This window comes from Zonotrichia albicollis, chromosome 1 (genome assembly GCF_047830755.1).
Source record: "Zonotrichia albicollis isolate bZonAlb1 chromosome 1, bZonAlb1.hap1, whole genome shotgun sequence".
In the NCBI taxonomy this organism is placed as follows: Eukaryota; Metazoa; Chordata; class Aves; order Passeriformes; family Passerellidae; genus Zonotrichia; species Zonotrichia albicollis.
In genome coordinates, this window is record NC_133819.1 from 24,834,808 (window position 1) to 24,853,034 (window position 18,227).

Here is an 18,227-nt window from a genome sequence, read left to right on the forward strand (position 1 = left end):
TGCAGATAGGTCTTCCCAGTGGGACCCTGGAGCTCTGGAGGCATGGCTTGGGTTGCTCTTGCAGATGCTGTTCAGCTGGCATGGCTGGAAGGAGCTGCGTCTCCTCACCCTTCACTTTGGCAGTGCTTTCAGTCCATCTCTTTAGAGCTGCAGCTGCACTGCTCTTAGCCACCCAGGCATACCTGAGCCACTGAATTCACCTGAATAAAAAGTGACCTTGCAAAAAGAGGAGTTAGTTATTACAGACACTTGGAGTTTGGTTTGCCTGGAACAAAGCAGCAAATTCCTGCTCTCTTAGGCTTTTGGATGCTTCTTAACATCCAGAGCACAACTGCAGAAATCAGGTGGTGTTTCGGCTCTATCTGCCGGAAACACACAGGATCAGATGCTGCCAATATTAAAATCACAGTCCCTTTTCAGGAAATCTGACTCAGTATCTTTCAGTCCACCAAGTGCTATTTAAAGAACAAGCAGATAGGAAACAGAAAAAGACCAAAATACTACAGAAATTAACAATGTCCTGAGTTAAAAGTAAAGCTAGCAAACTTCTAGCTGGTTTGCATTAGAGTCAAACAGTGATTCTGAATGCTGTGCTAAAATTCATTCCTCAAAGATGTGTCTGTGGATTTTTTTATTAATGTTTTATATGTAGTAGATAATTTCTACAGCACCACATTTTTCTGTTAAGGTAGAGAGTGATATCAGTATAACTAAAGATGTTAAGGGATTCCTCTGTAGAATTTCCTTTTATCTAACCAAGCCCCTTCTACCTCAGAAGATGGTTTGGTAGCTTTAATTGTTCTTTGCAGCCTTTCCATGAGATCTGTGGACTTAACAAAACTGTTAGGGAAGAGGAGTGTTGGATGTACTGATTGATGTGTTATCTATATGGAGAGTCCTGTTTTGTTTTGCTTTTCTGCAGTAACCGCCTCTTTTCACAAAAATCACAGCAGAAGGCATATACAGGATGTACAGGAAGCACAAAAAAACAGTTTCTTTTTGTTAGAGATTGCCTCTAGCAAATTGTCACAATAACTTTTCCTAGTTGCTTTTGCAGTGAGGTTTAACTAACCAGTAAGATTCTTAAACTTCTGAACATGAAATTTCAATGCATTCTGTGGCAATTATCTTGTAAAAAATGCCTTTCAAGAGCAGCAGCAGAGGTCCTGGTATGCTCCTTTTCTGTGTGAGGTAAGGAAGGACATCAAATATGTGTGAAATTCATTTAAGATTTTCAAATAAGTAAAAAAGAATCCGCTCTGCTTGGGAAAACACAGGACCCGTGTGCGTAGCCAAAGCCACATACATAAGATCTTGAAGGTACATTGTATGGGAAGTAAACTCCCCCAAATGGTTAATTCTTTTTTTACAGGAAATTGATTTTCTAAATTAGCTTTTAAGTGTGTTGCTGTCATTTCATTGACATAATGAGAGGTGTGAGATTTGCCTGCACTGAAGTATGCATAGCCCAGAATTGTAATTAATTTAGGAATGGACTTAAGCAGCTCCCAAAACCAGTATGTTAATTAAAATATTTGAAAAATAAAGGCCATTTTTGTGACTGTTTTCATAGTTTTGCTTCTGAGTGCTAATGTGATTGCTATAATCTAGCAACAGCTGTCACAAAGAATTAATTATTATTTGTCTTTATTCAGTATTTCTAGTGTGTAAGATGCTTGTTAGTATAATTACTCCTGTTCATAGATTCCATTAGCCTTCCTGCCAAAGATTTAGTGGCATATTTTATTTTGGATATTTTGTATCAGTCCTTTACATCTTTACCTGATATCTTGGTTGTCTTATTGTCTCTTTAAATACACATACAGTCATTGTTAAAGATTTTGAGATGTCTTTGCTGGTTTGCTTCCTTCTGTTGTGCGTTAGGCTTCCTTGTTCTTTTTTTATCTACCTTAAAAGCCCAATTATATCCTTTATCCTTCTCTGGCATGTGTTTATGGTTGGGTTTTTTTGGTTTTTTTTTTTTTTTTTTCTTTAATGGCTGACAATACAAGGAAAGAAAATGTGGGGCGTGTAGCCTTGCCTCAGCCAGCCAACCCTCCAGCAGCTTTGCAGCACTTACAGTGATACAAATGTGGGTTGCTTCTAGACATTTTAGCATGTCTGTCAGCCTGGGTGGTGGGATGTTTACTGCGTGACTATGCTGCCTTTAAACAACAAAGATTCCAGAAGCAGGGTGGGTAGGTGAAACGGTGACTAGAGCTATGGCACTTGTCAGATCTTGAGGTTTACTGTGTTCATGGGAGTCATCAGGATTTTATAAATTGAAGCGCTCTGCTGAGATACTGAACTGCAGGTGGAAAATTAGAGTCAGTGAAACAACTTTAATGGAACAAAATTAACTGCTCTTCTGAGTTAAGGTATTCCTGATGGTGGAAAGTCCTTCATGGTGGCATTATTAGCTTCCTGGTGTCTAGAGGGGGGTCAGGGTTGCCACCTTGAAACAGGCCTTTGGTGCAACAGACACCTGCAAAATCTTTTTGTTCAACCTTATGCACTGCTGCTGCTGAGACTGAATGGCACATTTAGACCTTTGATTTAAAAGCAGTTGTTTCCTATTGGAATGTTGGTAAGTCTGGCCAGTATTCAAGGGACTGTAGTCAAGGTCCGTCTCTAGGGTGGGTGGCAGCCAGTGTGACATCCAAATCATGTTCCTCAGCAGCGTCCCTGACAGGGAGCTGCTCTCCCTGGGTGGATACAATCATTAAAGGAGAAAAGGCAGAAAGAAACTGGACTGTGGGAAAGGGATGGGGAGAGGACAGAGCATAATCTAGATTATATAAGGTGAAACAATGGAGAGACTGTGGGTTTTCTTAATGAAATTGTTCTTCATAATTGTGATCCTTCCTACACAGGAGTGTGAGACTGGCAAGATCCTTGCAGTCTGTGAAATGATTTGGGGGATATCACTCTTTGGTTGTTTTGATATTAAGTGAAATGCTCAGTGAAGTGTGGTTAATGTGTAGTGTTTATAGCAAGGTTTAGTGGTTGATTACATAAGAAAGGTTTCCTTTTAACTTTGGTTTTTTTTTTTTTTTAAGTAACAAACTATCTTTCATTGCATCTCTGAAATTGAGTGTCCATTACTGCACTTGAAGAGGAATCAATGGACTTCCTTCTTGATGCTCAAGGGAGAAGAACATTGTGAAGTTGAGGTCTAATTTAGAATAAACACATTGAAAACAGAAACAAATTAAGCAAGCTTTCTGTGCTGGGAAGTCTCTCTCTGACTTGGAACGGAAGCTGAATTAATTCTTAGCAGGGGAGAAAATGTACTTTACAGGTGTCCTGTCTGCCTGTCTTCCCAAATTCTCTTTCATAAGGAGTTTTTCTGCCTCCTTTGGCCAGCAGCCATTCTTCTTCCACAGCCTCCCTGCCCATGAGTGCAAGCTCTGTGCTCATTCCACAGTTTGTAAGGATAGGCTTCCTTCTATGTGAAAGGGCTGGTAATGCATGTGAGAAATTTCCAGTAAGGATTTGCTGTCATTCATGTATATGTTATATGAAGTAAGAGCAATACCCTTATTTTTGTTGCTTGTTGCTGTAATTACTCTGGAAGTCATAACTGGTTTGCCTTGGATTTAATGTGATTTATTAATTTATAAATGAATAACTGTTGACTGTTTACTTCTGTACTTCTGTACTATGAATATTAATTGTGATGTGCAGAGCTTGCTATTGTCCCTTAAGAAGAGGAAATGGGACCATACAGGCTCTCCTTTACATTCCATATGTTCAAACAATTTTAAAAGAGCTTGTGATGAGCCTGCCACCACAGTGTACACAGTGTACAACTCAGACTACCCTCCCTTTCCTTGGCCAGGAAGGATCCTCGCAATTCTACAAGTTATCCTAGAAGTCCCTTTTATGGTGTTTTTTTCTTACTTTTTGTTGCAAATAACAGCTACATTAACTTTTGTTCATGGCACAAGCTATGTAAATGTGTCTAGCAAGATTATCACAGAACTGAGAGTTTAACAGCTTGCAGTTTTGCTTTCACATTCATTGATGTGTTTGTTGGTGCTGTGATAGCTGCTTTTATTTTGTCATGGGCAGTCAGGCAGATGTTTTATTTCTCCATACATGCAGTTATGACTGTGTCCATGCACACAGTTATGCCTGTATTTATCTTAGACGAATTTGTTATTTAGATGGTAGCTCCTGTTGTGAGCTTTGAGCCAAGTTTTTAGCATGGTTGTGCAGATGTCCCTTGGTGATGCTCTGCCAGGGTGATGTACACAGGATCTGTTTCATTGCCTTTAATGAAAACTATGAGAAAGATTAATTGAATAAAACCACAGATGGCATTCCATTAAACTGGATGCCACCAATTTACAGTAATGGGGTTGGGTTTTTTTTTTGGTTTTGTAACCTTTTGATCTCCCAAGACTGTTTCATTTAAAATGAGAGTCCCAGGCTATTGAAGCAAAATCAGAGTAGCAATACTACAGGTACAGGAAGGGGGAAGAAAATTAATCCTGCAGTGAACTATCATTTTCAGATGTTAAACATCCCTGGGAAAATACAGCCTTGGGACAACATTTCTCAAGTTTGCTCTAATATTAGTCATCATTTGTTTGGGTTTCAATTTAGAATAAATTAATTTAACATCTTAGGAACATTTAAGAAAGTTACAAATACTGGCATTTTCATATATTATTTCAATATGAATCTAGCGATACAGATGTCAAAGCATACAGGCACTTCAGCCTGCTTGCAATGATTGTTTCAGTTTCTTTTTAACAACAAGGTGAGCATAAGAATGTATATAAAATTATATAATAAATGAATAAATGAAAGTTTATTATATTTGGGGCTTCCATTGGATTTTAATTGTGATTTTAAAATGTAGTTTAAGAAGTTGGATGAATAAAACATTTATCAAGCCATAACATAAAAGCAGCAAAGCATTTCTGTGGTTTTTTGAACAATAACTATCTCACATATACACAAGGAATCTACATTAATGACCCTTTCTTAAAAGCACATGATGAGTAAGTATCAACATGATGTAAATATGCCCTGGCTTGCTTTCTGGGAGATTACCTGTGCTTAGGTTATATTTTTGTATTGCACAGGATATTTATGTCCTTGTCTGTAGCAGAAACTTCTGTAATGTTTTTATCGTGGTACCAAAGAAGTTTGCTAGACATAGACTTCAAAACCAGAATAATCTGATCCTGAAATGGGGGAAAAGGAGGATGAGTAAGATCAAAATCAGATTCCTCCTGTATTATAACTGAAAATTTGTTTTTATGGTTAGTCTATTTTAATAATTATGGGACTCATGCTAACTTGAGAATTTTATTTTAATTACGATTCCCAGTAAGATTTTTCATGTAAACTTGCTTTTCCTATCACAGGTGAGTTCCTAAAGCCCTTCTCCATGTCCTGCAGGCAGCACTGACACTCAGCATAGACTTGGGTGAAGGAGAGGGAGTTCAAAGAACAGCTGTTAATCAGTCTAATGAATAAAATCCTTTGTAAGCACCGTAACATTTTGAAAGAGAGTTCCTGCATACTCAACAGATCTGGTTACCCTGTGACAATTACAGTGGACTATTGTAGAGAGTGAAAAGTCCTTTAGAGACATTGAGGCATGTAATAATGCACTGGAAGCTGGCTTTAGTTTGTTTCAGTTCAAGGTTAGGTTTTGTGGCACGTCTTTCTTCTGCATAAGTTCAGCTCTTCTTTTATTTTATAAAGCTTTTATGTAAGTTAATTGCATTTGATCTGACTTTCTGTCCTGCACATCCCTTGTTATTACAAGTCTTAAGTAGACTTTTGGTACATCTTTGTTTCCTTGAAATGACCACACTCTGTCTGCAGAAACATTTCTCCACAAGGCTGTAACTGGCCTGTGAAACTGAGCATGGTGTGGGCACTGGGATGCAGCCATTCCTACTGGTAAATTGCTAGGGTTAGTTACATACTGCTGTAGATGCAGCCTGAAACCTCAGCCCTTTAGTGAGCACCAGCTCTGGTAATGAGCAGCGGCATCTCAGGCCACCAGCCTGGCTTTACAGTGGCTTTTGAGAGCTGAGAGATAGGGGAAGGGCCAGAAAGGGGTATTGATAGAGAAGGATACAAAGGAAGCTTTTTGAGACTTGTCTTAGAGAAGGGGGGTTTCACATGACAGCTGGTGAAGTGAAAATGAGCGGAGGCTGTCCTTTGTCCCATCACTGCCTTTCCTGGCAGTGTTATGTTTATACACAAATCTTCCTGTCTCCACCTTCTGTCTCTCGGCCTTGCCTTGGGCTGGTGATGGTGCAGGAGCACAGCACTGTCCATGCTGGCTGTGCTTTCAGCACTGATGCCAGAACTGCAGCACCGTAAGAAGCTTGCAGGCAGGCTAGCAGGTTTGCTTCCAGTCCTCTGTTATTATTTAGCAAGGACAGAATACTATCATAAGTGTTATGAACAAAAATTCAGTTAATGTTTTTTTTGTGGGAGGGAGTTGCAGGGACGCCGTCGGGTCGGTCTCTGCCAGGATACTTAGTGCTTTGTTATTGTAATACCGGGTCGTTGAGGCTTATCTCTTCTTTTGTATTAGTAAAAAGCCTGGCTGGGTGCGGTGGACCCTTCCCCCGAGGCTGTGCTCTCTTACAACATAGGGAAGACCCCTGAGAGGGTGGAGGGGGTTATGCAAAGTGACTCCAAAGTCCAGAATGCTTTGTGGGACCCCGACTCGAAATGCAACGAGAAAACCCCAAAAACAACGAGCCAAATAAGAATTGAGAGACTAAAATGATGTCTGGACATGAGGAGCCGATGGCTGAGCCTGTAGAGATGCGGAGCCCCTCTCGCCCTGAGCACGGAGTGGTCCCAACGCCGGGACTAGCCACCTGGGAAGGTCACAGGAGCAACATCTGACGGGGACCTCACGCCCTAAGGCTCCCACGAGGACTGGATTCCCCGGCTCTGCCCCTAGTGGACGGAGCTGCGCATATCCTCCTCCTCTGAGTCGCCCTGGGAGGCGCGACGGGGACTGCAGCCCTGCCGAGCCGCCCAATCCTGAGCTGATCACTTTTAATAAAGGCATTATAAAGGAGAAGAAGTCTCCTGGCCCTGTTTATTTCAATAAGTATACAGAATTTTGGATAAAATGTAAAACTTCCACCAATGGTTCTGAATCTAGTTGCAGCACAAGGACTTCCACTGCACTTTGGTTCAGCAACATGTCTGGGACAGAAGGTCACAAGATCCAGAGTAACAGCTTTAAGTAACTCTTATCTAGTTTGTTTTTGTTTCTTGCTATCTGTCCAGGACAGTAGATATTTTTTTACAAAACGGAAGAGGTTTCATTTATTCTTCTGAAATTAAGTTCAGGCACACAACAAATTTTGTACAAGAACTTTTTTGAAATATACGCTTTTTATAGTTTGGCAGAAAAAACTAGGAACACTGCAGATTGGAGAATTGACAGATGCCGTGTGAGGACCTGTGTTTTTTATGAGTCTAATGTTCTGTGCTCTTCTTGTGTATTTTGAAAAGAGTCTTTTCTGCAAAGGGGAGGGTTTTCCCCAAGAAGTAGCAGTGGGAAAACCTGTGGTAATGCAAGAAATGTTGTGCAGAGGGGGAAATGTTGTGCCAAGGGGAAAGTGTGAAGTGTACAAGCACTTAACCAGTCTGTGCTGTGCAGTGGACTTTTCATGCTGAAATATATGCTAACACTGGAAAATTTGGAAGGGTTGCCTTTGCACTTTTCTAGATGTTTTAAGCAGAAAAGTCAGTCTGTAAGAAAAAATATTGTTCAGGGACAATCTTTATCAATATGAGATTAAAGAGATTTTTCTGTTTTTAGAAATGCTGTATAGTGTTTTATTCCGTCCTTTTATACAATGTCCAAGTTTTATTTTATAGTCTTCCCTTTCCTTTGTACTTCCCCTCACTCTTTATCCTGCTATCCATAGAGAATATCCTCCTCAGGCTGGATACGGTATTGCTGGCTTTTTTTTTGGCTTCTGAGTCATTTTTGGAATAGACCAGTGAAAGATATTAAAGCTCATGTTTTTCTTATATGTTCCTTGGGGAAATTGCATCAATGATGATGCAAAATAAATGCTTAAAATTTTATGTGAAACACTTGACTCCCCCACAAGTGTCTCTTGACGTCCGGCTGGGATGGCAGCAGCCAGCCCCAGCAGCATTTGAAAAGGCACAGTGTTTCTCTGAGCAGTGGCAATGGAAAATGCAGATTAGGAGACTCTAGAAGGGTAATCAAGAACACTGCCATCAGCCACAACCTCACATATCCCTGCTCTCCCAAACAGCCAGGGGAAAAGAGGAAGGAATACCTGCACAGGGCAATTAGAGTAACAGTGACCTGAATTCTTGTCTTTTGTTGTCTCTGTATTTAAAGACACAAAAAAAAGGTGAGAAACTCTTTCTTTCCTTTTCTTGACAAAACTTGATCTATAGCTTCAACTTGTTACTTGAATCTGTCATAAGAAATAGTGCTAATGAATTGTAAACAATGTATCACTGCACTGTGTTTAAGAAAGGAACGCAAAACAGACAAAACTTTACTTAGTTACTGTCATTGAGCTGTCAATCTTTAATATTCCTGCAATCTACTCCTCTGTTAATGTTTAGGAGAGTACCTAAAGAGATTATCCACTCCTTTCTGTTTATAGCTGGATTACAAATCATTAGCAATCTTTAAATTCCTGAGTATAAGGAAGTGCAATGAGAGCTGTGTACACGATGTTTGATTCTGTTTGTGGGAAGAACTAAGTTCCTAAGCCACTTAGGTACTGAACAGATGGAGGGACAGTAGGTTAAGCCATTCCTGATATATCCTAGCCTTTCACTGAACAAATAGGGTTCACTTTGGACTAAAGATAGGCTTTTGTTTATTATGTGTCTGATTAGATCACAGTAACCTGCAGGACACAAAATTTTTTCTAGTGGTGATCAGTCTCCTGATTTGGGCACTATGGTGTCTGTAATGTGAAATGTGCTTTGTGTGAATCTCTGATGTGTTTTTTGAAACATAATATTCCCACTCTTTCCCGTGTTTTTTATTGTCATTTTCAGTTGCATTTAAATATTTATACCTCTCACTGAAATTATATTTTCATTCTAGCAATATCTATACAAAACTTACAAACATATTCCAAATACAGCTTTCTTAAATGGAATTTCCAGCAAAAAGAACCACACAAAAGAAAATTCCATGGAAGATTGTGTTTTTTGTTGTGTTTTTTGAACAGTCCCATTTCTGTAACCTTCAACTTAGAGATGGCACGCTGAATTTTTATACAGGCTTCAGATGTTTCAGAAATAAATCATAAAATCTTCCTTAAGACAGAATTTAGGTTTCCTGATACATGTTGTTGCAGAGTTGTGCTGAACTCCTGTGTGTCAGGAACTACTTGCAGGATGCCGTTCAAAAAGAGACAAGGTTCTGAGATTAGGAATCCGTCATTACATTCCATTAAAGCTCCATATCACAATAGGGGATTGTCCAAGGGCTCACAGGAGGAAAAGTGGGTCAAGTAATAGTTGATGAGTTCCATTCATTACAGCATTAAATGTTTTTGACAGATGTGCATTTTTAGTTGTTTTAGGACAAACTGTTTCTCATCGAATGTAATGCAGGAACTATGCCTGGAAGTTGGTGCACAGTAGTGGAAAGAGAAAATAAAATACGTGTACAGGTATGAAGTTTCTTTAAGGAGAAGTAATAACATTTACTTTAATGAGAAACTGTTAGAGAATTGCACTCTTCTGTGCAGAGAATGCCTCTTTTCCCTTCCTAGCAGCCCTTCATGAAGCGTAAACTTTCTACTTATAAGAAGGACTTCTAGTATAAAATTGTTTTTATACAACAATTCCAGTTGACAGTACAAAATTGTTTTCCCAGTGGCACCAACAAGATCTTTACAGTCTAATTGCCTTATTTCCCTCACAATTAAGGTATTTATATATCTAAAGTTTTCTGTTTGCTGGCAAATCTGTAGCTAGCACTAAGGGGTTAAAAATAAGCAGTTTTAGGAGAAGCTCTCACTGCAGAACAAGGGCCAAAATGTTTGTTTTGAGGAATAGGGCAGAGGGTCGAGCTTTGTGTCAGACTCACCACCCTGATTGCAGGGGCAGGGCAGTGGAGAGGTGATGGAGGAGGTAGGAGCTGGGTGCTAAAACCTTGCAGAATGTCATTCTCCTTTACTCCGAGGAAACACTTCAGAAAAGTGTTTTAAAATTGTCAATTGGGGATTTCTCATGATAACCAATGTTTTACTAAATGCTTATTACCTGATGCATTGACAGATTTTCCTGTGCCCAAGCACAGGAGCATGGAATGGTGTCACAGCAGATGAGCTTAGAGAACATTTTATCCAGCCCTCACTCAGAGCAGGTGGAGGCAGCCCAATTTGCTCAGGTCTCAGCCTATTCCAATTTTGCGTCTTCCCAAAGCCAGGGAGATTCTGCAGACGTTCTGTATCGCCACATTTGGGCATCGTCACATTGAATCTTTCTCACTCCTAACAAAAATCTCTTACATGCTGGCTGGTGTGTGTGGCTTGTTGTCCTTTCCCTGGAGAGCCCTGATCCCTGTGTAATCCCCTGCTGTGGGGCGGCTGAGGGTGCTGGGCAGGTGTGGCCCTGCCTGGTTCAGGGCAATCCCATGCGTGGGACGGACGGGGGCTGGGGCACCAGCCCGACCTTCCAGCACAGCCGCTGGCCTGACTGCCGGCAGCTCACCGCGCTGCCTGAGAGATCCTTCTTTTCCAGCTTGGAATCTGTGTGCACATCCTGGGGGAAGCTCTTCAAATCATCCCATTCTAAGTAAAATAAACCCATCCAAACAAACAAAGCAAAGCAAAACAACAGCAACAATAAAAGACTCCAACCATAACTTTAAAAACCCCTACAGGAAATCTAATGAGTACAGCATCTTTTATTTTAGATACATTACTGATTTATTTTTTTTATCCAAATTTTCCTTCAATTTTAGCTATATTTGTATGTGTCTTATTTAAATATTTAGTAATAAATCTAATATATATTAGTAAACATTTAATAAACATTTAGTAAAGATGTAATACATTAATATCAAATATCAATATAAAATTTTCAATATTTCTACATAATGTATAAATATACAAAATTGAAGTTAAAGCACAAAAATAAACATACCTATACAATTTTGAGCTATTCTAGAGATTGATACGAGAAACCTATATTATGTTTACATGGATTGAGTATGCTCATTTTTACAAGTTTCATTTGTTGAGGAAGATTATTTTTTAAGTTTAACATGATGAATGTAATTGTCCTTCTTCCACTTAACAAATATGCTACTTCAGAGGTTATAATGTGAGATAACCAGATAACACAAAATCACAGTCAAAAATTGGTCAGTGCCATAAAGAGTTACACAGATTGCCATAGGCTCCTCCCTAGTCTAAAGGGAGGATGTGGCATTTTTAACATATCAAATAAATCAATCAGTGCATTAGGATTAGCTAAGAAGAAAAGGATGTGGGTACTGCAACATTAACTTAATCCTGTGGCCTTCTTTTCTTCCATAAAAATGTGTCAAGGGAGATTTATCCAGTTTTGCCATGTTGAGGGATGGATACTAGAGCTGTGAATTGTTTCCCACAGGAAGGCTAAATAACTTTTCTATCCATAACAGGCAATACTGAGGTTATTTTTCTATAATGTATGAATGTTTAATTATGTCTTGAAAAAATGGTTTTATGGAAAGTTAGTAAAGATGGAGTAATGTTGTACTAGAAGTATATTTTGAAGAATGCTTGTGTAGTAGAGGTCATCCTAGTGTTCAGTTTGCTGTGCAGACACATGTTGCTTTTTAATTAAAGGATTGCATCACCTCCTGGTTTTTGCCTGCTCTCTTAAAGCCATTGAATAAGGAATGGAGTGTAGGACTCAGAATATGAGGGTTGTTTGCTGGTCAGCATTTAAGCTTCTGCTCTCTGAATGATTTTTGGAAATTAGTTTCCACTTGTGACTGTGATAATACTGCTGTTTAAGTAGTTGAGAAATTAAGTTTGTTTCACCTGTAATATATAAATGTATCTGCAACATATACAGAATTACAGAATGTACAAGTGTAGTTGCTTGAATTATGCTCTTGTAAAACCCTTTTGCATTTCATTAGTTTTGAGAACCAGAACTGTTTATATTTAAGTTATTCTTTAGTTGCTTTCAAAAGTCTGCATTACAGAATTTAGCTATGCATTTTTTTACAGCTGTGTGCAATAAACCCACTTGCCAGAGTACGTAAAAGCAAAATAACAAAGAGGAGGAATATGTAATTAAAATCTAAATTCAATTCTCTGGATACTGTATGCAGCTATTTAATTAAGAGATTATCTGGATAACTGAAGAACAGAAATAGCATCTGTTCTAAATTGCATCAATTAATATTAAGTTGTATTAAGAGAGAGAATTAAAAAAAAAAGAAAAGTAGAAGAGGCAAGAGTATGTTCCTGTGTCAGACTGTAGATGAGAAAATCACATGGTTCTTTATGAAAGGCTAACTTTTCCTTTTATCGATGAAGAGAATGAGCAGTGGAATAGTCTTGTTTAATTTGTGTTAAAAATGCAGAAAAAATTCTTTATTAGCAGTCACTGATAATTTCAGGAGTATTTTATTTGTCATGGTCCCTTTGCATGCTTGGGTCATGTAGCAAGACAGCAAAATGAAGTTTGTTGAGGTCTTTGTACCTCACCTGTTTATGTACCAACATTTTTTCCTTCCCTGAGCATCATTGCCTTTTCTTTACAGTTCATATATTAGCAATTGGGAAATTCATGAGCCAGCAAAGTTCAATTATACTTCGGAAGAGACATTCCTTGGAAAGAGGTATAGCTGTGCCTTATCTGGAAACCTTTGGGGTAGTTTTGGTGCTGGTGTTGATGGAAGAACGTCAAAATTTTCCAATTCAGTGTTTACTCTTGATTCCAGAATAAGGAAAAAAACCTGTTAGTTTAGCAGGAATTTTCAGCCTCTAAATATTGGCCTGATACTGATGGTGTTGAAATGAATTGTGGAAGTCTCTGTGACATGTTTGGAAAGCAGCTCTGAGTGCCTTTAAACTTCCCTTGATGTTAATGGGTTTTCAGAGGATCGAGCTTGTTTGAGTGTGGCTGCATGAGTACAGCAGTGCAAGAGTACTTTAGATGGAGAAAAAAGTGATATCTGAACGTCTGCTTACACTCCCATTGCTACATCTGAACTAGTTTCTGTATTTTACTCAGCTTTTAGAACCCCAAGGGCTGTGAATAGCTGATTCAATGATCTTCTGTCAAATACCTGGTTCTTATTATAATTTTTATGGACAAAGATGAGATAAGCCTGGAATTGTGTGGGTGGAAGACCCATATGGGCTGAACAGGATTTTTTAAAGCAATTGCTTGGTAGTATCACACCTCCCTGGTCTATTGTTTCTTATTCAATTTGTTTCCTTAGAAGGTCTATCTAGGTTGGTTAATGAATAGTCTCATTCATTTAGTTACAGTCCTTTTTTATACTTTTTGCTGCGTAAGCAGAATGAATTGAGAAGCAGCAAAAAGGCAACAAAAGGAGGTATCAGATCTATGAACCTTGTTTTACTCATTCCTACTAACCTTTTTGTCCTTTTCCATGCCAATCAGGGCACTGCTGACAACCTCTGGAGACAATTCTGGCCCCTTTGGCTAAGCCTGGAGCTCTTAAATATCTTCCAGTTTGTCCAGTTTGGCTTTTCCTCAGCAAAAGTTTATTGATTCCAAATTAATGTAATTTTTTTAATTTGGTATGCACCACTGAAAATTTGTTTTTTAAATTTGTTTTTTAAATTTGGACTTTGTTTCTAGTAATTCATTCTTTTGCCTTGTACTTCCAATGGTGTCTTCTTCATAGACATCTCACTTACACCTTGCATCTTCAGGCTGTCTGCTTTTCTTGGAAAGGATTTGGAGGAACAGATGAAGAAGTATTCACTTTTCACGGTCATTTTCTTATGTTTGAGAGGCCCATAGACCAAAATGGGGTATTATGTGATTTGTGTGTATTTGCATATAGTTTAAGCAGTAGTGGAACATAGTAGGTGAGTATCATCAAAAGAAGAATCTCTCCGTGTGCCTTGGTGGCTTCCAAAATCCTTTTTCTTTCTAGCTGATTTTTCTTCAGTTATCTTTATTTGAATGAACTTTTTAGACTTAGTTCGCACCAAAACTTATATAGAAGAGGCGTCTGACACTTCTAATTTTATTTTTATCAAAGCTGAACTTAAATCAACTATATATCATATACGTGTATATTATATGACTATATTACATTCTTTTAAAGTCTTTCTGATGCCATTTTACCTATTTCAGTACTTACAGTCATGGACTTGCAGAAGGTTCTTGGTATGCATGTCGACCAGCCTGCCTGCCTGGTTAACTTTCTGTTAGCACGAGGGGCATTGAGTCCACTGTGTTCCTTGTAGGATGAGGGAATGCTTCTTTCCAAAAGGGAAAGACAGTGAACGTTAAATTCTGATACATCTGAAGTATAGCAGCAAGGTTAGATTTGAGATCCATTTCTTTGAAAGGAGGAATGGCTGAGCCTCAGCAGTAAGACACACTAAGAACATAATTATGTATTACAATTACTATTCTAATAGTTATTAGGTCATAATGATCTGACACAAATTTATAACTGTTTCATTTTACTGCTGAAGTTCTGTTGAACTGGTGAATATCTACTTTTGGAGTTTATTGCTTTTATCAGAATTCAGGGGTGAAAATACAAAGTTTTCTCTGTTTTCAACTTTCTATTTTTCATCATTTCTCAAATTTGGCTTAAACTTTGACTGAAATGTGAATTTTGGGCACATAAAATAACTGCCAGGAGGGATGGGCAGCTGGCAGCTGCCACCAGCTATCTGGGGAGCATTGCTTTCCTCCCCCTGCTCATGATCTGCCAGCCCTTTCCCTTAGCAAGCAGTGCTGTGGGTCTTCAGGTGAGTAGAGGAGTGTCCTTTGGCTTTTTGTGTCCTTGATCTCTGCCTCAGTTAAACCATTGCTGTTTCTTGCACCCTCTGTGTACAGTGAATGTCTGGGTAAGGGTATGTGGGTAACCGGTGGATGTCTGGGTAAGATAGCGTATAGCACCTTGGTATTCAAGCGGGGAATATAATTGAAATAGATTTACTTAGAAAATAATATTTTTATGTATTTCTATAATATTACTATTTTTTGAAAACTACCTGCTTTTATTTCATCTGTACAGTTTTGACCTAAAATCCAAAGTATGACTTTTCAGCTGTGTCAGGACATGTATGATTCTTTCATTCATTTTGCTGTTAGATAATGCTCAGCATTTCCATCTGCCAGACTTTGCTGGACTTACATACTATTTTTCTGCAATTTAATTTCCCTTAGAAGTGCTTCTATATCTCACCCACTGCTTTTCTTCTTTTGAAGTTGTGATTTTGGCTTTTGGATTTTAAGCTTCATGCAGCAAATTGAGCTGCTACATCCCCTCTGGCCAAAACTGACTTCTGCAGCTGCAGTCTTTGCTTTTCTCTGGTACTGAGCCATCTTGCCAAAGGTGTGCCCTGTACCAGCTGTCTCTCTTCAGTCTCAGTCTCAGCTGGTACCCTGACAGACACTGGATCTGTCCTGGCTGTAATTTGTGGTGAGGTCAGGCAGAGTTTGGATGACTGACTGAGTGTCTCACAAAAGCCCATCACTGTGCTGCTGGGATACCTCATCCCAACTGAATAACAAACTGCCATCAAAAAAAAGATGTTAAAAACACAAAGTCGTGCTGTAGGGTTCTCAGCATTTAGGAGACCATTTTAATAATGCTCTGGAACAGATTAATTTTTTTTTTTCTTATAAACATAATTTGACATCTTATTGAAGAGAAACAAAAGGGACTAAGTCCATCAAGGATGCAAATTTCTCTTATTTGTGAGCCAATACCTGCAATCTGCCAGGTTTGAGGTTTCCATTTCTTTCACCATAATTTGGTGTATGCTTTATTTTACCATATTATTAGAAATGGATTAAAAAGTAGTGAAGAGAACAGTTTATTGTGAACCTACTGGTTGCTTTTACTACCTGTTATCTTATTGGGTTTTTCATAGCCATTATTTGAGAAGGGCTTTTTCCAGTCTTCCATGTTGTTTCTAGCACTTGAGAACCCTGCACAGGGACTGTCCTTGGGTGCATTACCTGCCCCACACTGGTTTAGTAACAAAGTCCTCTCAAACTGAGAGCTCTTGGTTTTGTATGGTGGGATCATCAACATTTAATGAACCTCAGAAAGTTCATGTCTGAAGCCACGGAGCAGGTGGGACATTGTCATTGCTCTGGTGGCCTCCATTAAGGTTCTTACACATTAGCAAGGGGCCTTGGAGGTGGTGGACAGAAGATTCATTTCATTGAAGCTGTCAGTGGCAAGCTCTTAGGGCAGGAGGAGGACAGCAGTTTGGGGTACCTTCCATAAGGGAGGATTACATAGATTTAATTATTTTGCATTGCACACAGAGAGATTTAAATCTAGATGGTTATCATGTAGCAGTAGTCTCTTACTGACTAATTTCTGGTTCCATAAATAAGTCTCCAGTTATTTAAGCATTTTTGAAAGGCAAAATGAAAACCTTTACATTGATCTTACTACTCGGTAGAAGGACTTTTATCCTCATCTGTTTTAGCAGAAATCAATATAAGTTTTAAGGCAACTAAAGTTTTGGTAGAACAAAGAAAAAGCTTGAGTATGAATAAGAGCCACTCTTGTATCTAAAACACATTTTATGTACATGTCAGGGAACCTATCTTGTGCATCTGGTTTTCAAGCACCTACCCTGGAAAAAGCTCCAAAAAGTCTGCTGAGATAATAAAATACAAGTTTTTTCCTAAACAGAAACATGATGGCCTTTCCATAAATTTGCCTCTTCTTAGTTAGAAGTCATAACATTAAGACTCAACAATTGCTGTTCGTATTTTTTTGTGCCTTTTTTGTTCAGTTACGTTATGACATTTATCAGAAATAAAATTAAGCTTAGGGCATGGAAGATGGAGTATGTTCAGTATTTAAAAGCTTGAATTTAAGGCACATTTTGACAATGACCCTTTTTGGCAAGTGAGACTTTAACCTAAAGGTAAGTAAAGCAGGATTAATTTAATACTGTTTTTATGAGGCCTGTCTGATCGGATAAAATAATTTTTAAAACTTGAGTTGAAGCAGTGTCTTGTACCTTTCAGGGTAAATAGGCAATACATGCATGATATATTCAAGTTGCTTTAATTCAAAGAACTGTCAGACAGTTTTCAGTTAACTGTCATAAGATTGCCAGTTCTCTGCATCCCTTTCTGTGACAATCACCTACTGTTGATGTTCTGTATGGTACCAGAACCATTTAGACATTAGGGTTAAACTGACATTTGCAAAGTTAAGTAAGATGTTAAAAGCTGTATATTACCCAGAGTTGCAGTTGCAATTTAAAGCTTGACTGCCTTTTTCTCCTCCAGTATTCTCTGCATTATTCTCCTTTTTATGGTAATCCTGTTCTTCTTGCATTTGGAGTGGTGCTCATACTTGTAGAGATTTTTGAATTCTTAAGAGGCAAGATTTTCCTTTTTCTTCAGGAAAAGAAAAAGTGGAGGGAATCAATTTTATATTGGCACAATCCTTGTGCCAGCACTCTGTGTCACTTGGTGACCCAGGAGGGTTGCCTGCGTGGCCCGTGTGGGGCTCTCAGGCTCAGCTTTCACACCTGAGTGGATGGACTCGTGTGCTCGAGCTGCGGCAATGCCTTTGTGCAGCTGCTGTGGGGCTCGGGCTGGTGCAGTTGGTCATGAGCAATGAACATGGATAATTCTTTACCTTCTGGCATGCACTTTTATTGCTTTTACTCCTGAAAAATCTGTGAAAACATTTCTTGCCATCAGGACTAAAATGGTTGATAGCATCCTTTTGAATGCTCTACTGCAAGGAATTGAAAGCTAAAGCTTTATCTGATTATAGGCAATACTGTGTTTGTGGTTATTTAGTTTACCACTACTATAGAAAAGGCTTTCAAAACATTTCATTTCGTAATATTTTCCAATTATTTTATTTGCAAGGAAAAGTTGCTCCTTTGTTAAGATTTTTTTTTAGAATTTTAGAGTGTTTAATCAGTAACAGCAAGGTTAAAATTAAAGTTTGTGCGATTGAAGTTTTACTAGCTTGGCTGTTTTGATGTCTGACCATATGTTTA

The 18,227-nt window shown here is 38.7% G+C and overlaps 1 protein-coding gene across 6 annotated transcripts in view; it reads left to right on the forward strand.

Moving 5' to 3' along the window:
- The window catches only part of PPP1R9A (protein phosphatase 1 regulatory subunit 9A), a 132,060-nt gene that overhangs the window by 39,981 nt on the left and 73,852 nt on the right, over positions 1-18,227 (forward strand). The window lies entirely within an intron of this gene.